This window comes from Nyctibius grandis, chromosome 15 (assembly GCF_013368605.1).
Source record: "Nyctibius grandis isolate bNycGra1 chromosome 15, bNycGra1.pri, whole genome shotgun sequence".
NCBI classification, from domain to species: Eukaryota; Metazoa; Chordata; class Aves; order Nyctibiiformes; family Nyctibiidae; genus Nyctibius; species Nyctibius grandis.
The window spans coordinates 5,872,913-5,878,739 of NC_090672.1; positions in this window are offsets into that span (position 1 = coordinate 5,872,913).

Sequence of the window (5,827 nt, forward strand, 5' to 3'; positions counted from 1 at the left end):
GTGTGTTCTATGGCATCAACATCCAGTTCCCTACAAAAGGGAGGGCTTGGGGGGAAGAGCTGGGGCTCTTCCTGCTCTCCTTGCCTCTTCTCCCTGTTCCTCCTTTCCAACAATTGTGATTCCTGGAGCAACTTGCCGGTGCTCTGTCAGTAATTGTAGTTCTGTCTCTTTTATGTTGTCATTTATATTGATTTCTTTATTTCATTAAATCTGTTTAATGATTTAACTGGTCATCGAGTGATCAGTTGGTCGTCTGGTCACTCATAAACCAACTATAGACAATACAGGTATGACCTCTCTCCTCAGCCCTTTTGAACTACCAGCTGTAATTGTTATATTGTTCCCATGTGAGCTCAAGAGTGAGCGATATGTTAATGTCTTGCACAAAAATTGTTAAGGGGTCTTCTGCTGACTTTGGGGTAGGTAGACAAACCGTTATGGAGGTTAGATTAATCTCTCGAGTGAATCCCACCATTGTTGTTGCTATCATGTTGTCATCCAGGCCTGTGCTGCCTGCGTTGGTCAGCGTTGCCACTGTCAGAATGAGCATCAAGGTGATCCACGTTTCCATTGTCCTGTAAGAAACAGAAAGCTGGGCCTTGGTTCCTTGGAAATGGGCTTCAGGGTTACAAGTCTGGGATTATCCACCAGGCACTGATACAGTGGGTCTTTCTGCTTCCATCTAGGGCCTGCCAGACATACAAGCCTCTTGGTTTTGCTAAGTTCATGGGTACAATGCCAATAGAAGGTAATCTCACCATGACAGGTTGACCTACACATGTCCTCAAAGGGAACTGGCCCTTCTGATTGTCAGGTATGGGGGTGTTGCCTGTCAATGGTACGTCTCACCAGCCCAGCCCCGGCTGTACACCCGGCCCTGGTACAGGGGTGCTGTCACCCCACCTCCGTGGTGGCACAGCAATTCCCTGCGGGGAAACAGTCACAAACCACCACCCATGTGGCAATGGTTACACACTATCTGTGGCACAAGGGTGGCCATGCCCTGAGTCCTGGGAGCTTCTCCCAACCCCTGGAGCATCCTTCCCTGCGCCTGCGGGGAGCTTCTGGAGGTGACATGGTGTGAGTGCTTGGGACTGTCACTCTGCTTCTGCCACGTCCCCACCTGGCCCTGTAGATGCCCTGAGAAACACAAGTGGCTTTTGAGCCCTCCTGAGTACAGGGCAGCAAGAGGAGCTGCACAAAAGCTGCAGGAATAGCTGAAGCCTTGCAAGGCCAGTTACGCCGAGGAGAGTTGGGCTCTGCCAAGGCAGGGAAGAAAAGCAGCGTACGCTCAGCTGCTGGCGCAGGCAGGGTGAGGGGTAGCAGGTCTGGGGAGCCCCATGGGGAGGGGAGGTTGGCTCGGGGGTGCGAGGCTGGCCAGGGCCAGGCTGTGGGCACCCCTCTGTGCCCCAGCTGTGGGGCTGTGCTGCCACTTGGGATGGTGGGAGAGGGGGGCTGGAAGGACTCTGGAAAAGGGTGGTCTGGCCCCCAGCTGGTGGCTGCCCGGTCTCCCCGATCCTGTCTGAGCATCTCCATGGACAGAGATCCCTGTATGGACCCTGCCTGGGGCTCGTCCAGCTTGGTGCCTTGAACGGACCCACTCCAGGATGTCCCACTGCACTGGGGACACAGACCTTCCTGTCTCCGCAGCACATGAAGAGCAGCCTATCACCTCCCCAGTGATCTACTGCATCCCATCAGCACCAGGCATTGCAGCAGTCAGCCCCAGAGCTGCCCATTTGCTCTGCAGTGGTCACAGCTGCTCCCAATCCGGCCAATCTCAACCCAAAATAAGGGCTGGGCTCACTGCAGGGGTTGGCCTTGGCTTGTGTGTGCCTTGTGCTTGGAGGGCAGGATGTGGCTCTTGGGATGAGGTAGGATTATCTGTGTGGGGGACAGCTTTGATGTGTCTGGGGGGGCTTTTGGAGGCAGATCTGGGCTCTCCTTTCAGCTTGGGGACCATGGACCCCAAAAGGCAATGGGGAATCCCTGTCCTGGGTTCTCTCTGCTTCCCCCCTGTAGCGGTGGCAGAGCTGCAAAAAGCTGGCAGCCCCCTTGTCCCTCCATTCGCTTCCTTATTTTGTTTTGCCAGGCACAACTGTGTAGTTTCTGTTTTTAAACCCTGGAAAAAGAGGAGCCCCCAGCACCCCCACCCTGCCAGGGGACTGCAAAAAACAGCCGTGCCAGGAAAAAATATTCCAGCCCACCGGAGCCAGTTGAGGGTTTTTAAGTGAGAAAGGGTGAATATAAAGGAGGCACCAGGCGAGGCCTGAAACAACCTCGTTTTGTTCAGCTTCTGAAAGCAACAAAACCAACTTGGACGTGAATTTTTTTTTCTTCCAATGAGATGGGTTGGGGGGGAGGTATTTTTTTAAGCAGCAGCCAGGAGGGTGCACAAGTAGGGGTGCTGCCGGGTGGGAGCGTGGCTTCCCGCAGGCGTGGAGGCAGGCAGGACGTGGCAGAGGCAGGCAGAACACCACGCTGCTGCCCACAAAAGCCAGTGTGTGTGCTCGGGACGAAGCACGGTGCCAGGAGGGAGGTCTGGACCCGACAGCTCTTGGCCTGCCCGGGCTTGCCAGTGGCAGCAGGGTTGCAGCCTGTGGAGAGAGAAAATGAGCATCGTCCCCAGCCCGACCCCCAGCTCACAAAATACGGTGCCATGTAGTTCCTCTGTCCGTGGGATCGATGCTCCCAGTGCATGCTCACATATCCCACCCATCCCACGCCCAGCTGGGAACCCCAGCTCCTGCTCTAGGGAGGAGAGAAAGGGCTCTGCCATGTGCTGGGTGGCACCATGTTGGTCCCTGGTATGTGCCAGCTCCTTGGCTGGAGGAGGGGGTCTCTGCCCTGTTCCCCCCATTCCAGCAGAGTGCTAAGTAAACAGTGATGAGGGGAACCTCATTAATCCTGGTCATTCATTTACAAAAAGCCATTTAGAGCTGGCTATGCAGGCAGTTATCAGAGCACAGGGGAGGTTTTCCCAGCAGGACCTTAATTCCCTCTACAAATAAAGCCAGGGGGAGGGAGGGAGAGCACAGCTTGTGTCTGCGCTAGATGGGGGCTTGAGGGGACTTTCAGGGCCAGCCTTCGAGGGGCTGATCCCCACGAACCCCCTTCCTGCAAGGAGCGGAGGGTTGTTGAGGGATTCCCCGTTAGGCGAGTGCTTGGGCGCGTTTCAGTGCGATTGCTGCCGTGCCGCATCCTTTCCCTGGAGCAGCCAGTGCTGCACAGGAAGGACTGGGAAGCTGCAGGAGCCCAAACATCAACCCTGTCCCACACGGACCTGGTTTTCTGGGAACACTTCACATCCCTACGGCACATCGCGATGCTCCAGACCCATGCCAGGATCAAAGCGAAGCCAGTGGGGCTTGGGGACGTTACCAGGGAGGCAAAGTACTTTGGTGGGCTTGGTTCCTGTCTCATCCCTTCAAGTTCATGGGCACGGTAACAGCCAGGGCACGTGCCTGGGTGCATCCCGTGCCCTGTCTCTGCACACTGACGCACTCTTTCAGGGACTCTCCCCTTTTAAACCCACCTGGAAGAGAAAGTTGGGGACTTCTCAGCCAGTTCAGAACTCTGGTTTCTCTGGCTGAAGATTAATCTGGCTGAAGATTAGTCGCCTTTTCTATCCGGCTGGCTCAAGGGGAGACAGAATAGGCTGTGTCTGGGGAGGAGGCGAGAGCAGTGCCACCGGCAACGGTGTTCTCACACGTCCTCGCAGCCCGGGGCGCTGGCGGGTCACACCGCAGGGGCACACAGCCCGGGTCGGCCCTTCAGCCCATAATGAAAGTTTTGTAATTTTATGTTAATCCTGGCTCCTCCGTATTCTGATCTCTCTCCTCTCCCACATCAAATGCAAAGCCCTTTTGGAGGCTCCTGGCTGTATTAATCTCGTTTTTGCCCTCGCCACCGCACGCTGTGTGCCTTGCAGGCGGCTCCCGTGGCTCGGGGAGTGCCGCTGCCCCGTCGCGTCCCCACTGTCCCCTCAGTGAAGGAGCAGGATTAACCCCGCTGGTGGGAGGTAAGGACAGGCATAATTCACTTTTTTTGTTTGCAATAAAGCGACTATGTTTTAAGCAGGAACTGTTCCTGGGGTGAGCAGGACAGAGCCACAATGCAGGGGACAGCAAGTCCCTGCTTTGAGAGCTACTATTAATTGAATTTATCCAAATCTTATCAAGATTACACCTTTTGTGCAATGACCTTCACCTCCATAAAGACAAGCAATAGAAATGGGGCTTTGGGTGATATCTGGTGACTTGGAGTGACGCCCTGAGCACGCAAAGCCAAGCCCCTCTCTGCCTCAGTTTCCTCACCTGCAAATCAAGTCAATTCTCTTTTCTGCAGCGTTTTGGGTGACCAACTCCCTGAACACCTTGTCCTCGGAGAGAAACAACTGTCACATCACTGTGAGTGGGAGCCACTTCCTCATGCCTGCGGTGGCAAAAACTCCCATTGCTGAACAGAGCTGCTGTTCCACTGGCTGCACCCACTGCTGCAGAAACAGCCAGCAATGAGCTGGGGGGGTATTTACAGACTGAAGGTCCCAGGTGTGTTTTGTGCCCTTTTGCATTGTGTTTTAACACATCATATTCAAACTGCAGCATTTCTACCCTTTCTTTTTAGTTTTACCAGAAATAATCCCTGATGCATTGACTCTTTGCATTTGATCTGCAAGCCAGGTTTTTTTCTCCTGCTTCCACTCGGATGTGGCGTTGCACCTCCTGTTTGCACCGACTGGCAGTTTTTACACCACTTATTGGCAGACTGACTCTCTGTACATTTATTCACCCTTTACACCCTAGCTGGCAGGTGGGATGTGGGCTGGGTGCCTCTATCCCAGCTCCCCCTCTTTGCTCTGAGGGCTCAGCCACCCCATGGCGGGGTGAGGGAGTCTTTTCACTGGCTTTTCAGGAGATGATACACAGCACAACTGTTCCCCAGGCTCAGCAAGGGGAGATTTCCTTTTCGCTCTGGCTGCCCTTTGAATGAGGGTGTGAGTGTTAGCAGAAAGAGCATGGATTGCTATAAAAGAAGAGATGACTCTACTGTAGAGGGAAAAAAAAACCCCTTCCCACTCATACCGGCCCAGTGAGGAAAAGCACAAGAGGGGCCGGGTGCTGACCCCAGACAGGGACCTTCTCTCTTACACCCCATAGGACAAGATCCCCTCTAGCAGGTGTCCCTGTAAAACATGTGCAGGCAGTCATAGCCGGGCAATGTCACACACAGAAAACACAGCGCTTTGGCCGTGCATCATCCCTCGCAGCAGCTAGAGCCCAGGCACAGCTGTTTGCAGCGTGATAAGGTGGGTTATGAAACACGCTGAAGTTGTTGAACAAAAGAAGTCCGTCGGGCTGTTCGGCTCCTTTCCAGAGCCCGGGGTGGTTTGACAAGGGGAAGATGGATGGCAACACACCAGTCCCTTTGCACAGCAGGAGCCTTGCCTCAGAGCAGCACAAAACGATGGCAGGGTGGGACTCTCTGTACTGATAAAACCAGCTCCCTGCTCCAGGTTGGACACTAGTTTATGAAGATGCAGAACCCCGTAACTGTCCCAGTGCGCGATAAACCCGTGCTTCAGGAGCGAGGAGATAGCAGATTCCCAGTTCTGGTAGCCTTTCTTTCTGGAAAAATGGATGCAGCACAGGGGTAGAATGACCCACACTCCTGCAAATGCCTATTGTTTCCATAATTCATATTCAAATTTCTATAATTTCATTCCCCTGGACCCAAACCGCTCTAATCTTCCCCTGTAATCTTCCTCCACACTGTTTCTCATCCGAGGGGTGTGGCAGACCCGCTGCGCATGCTCCGTGTGCCCTGA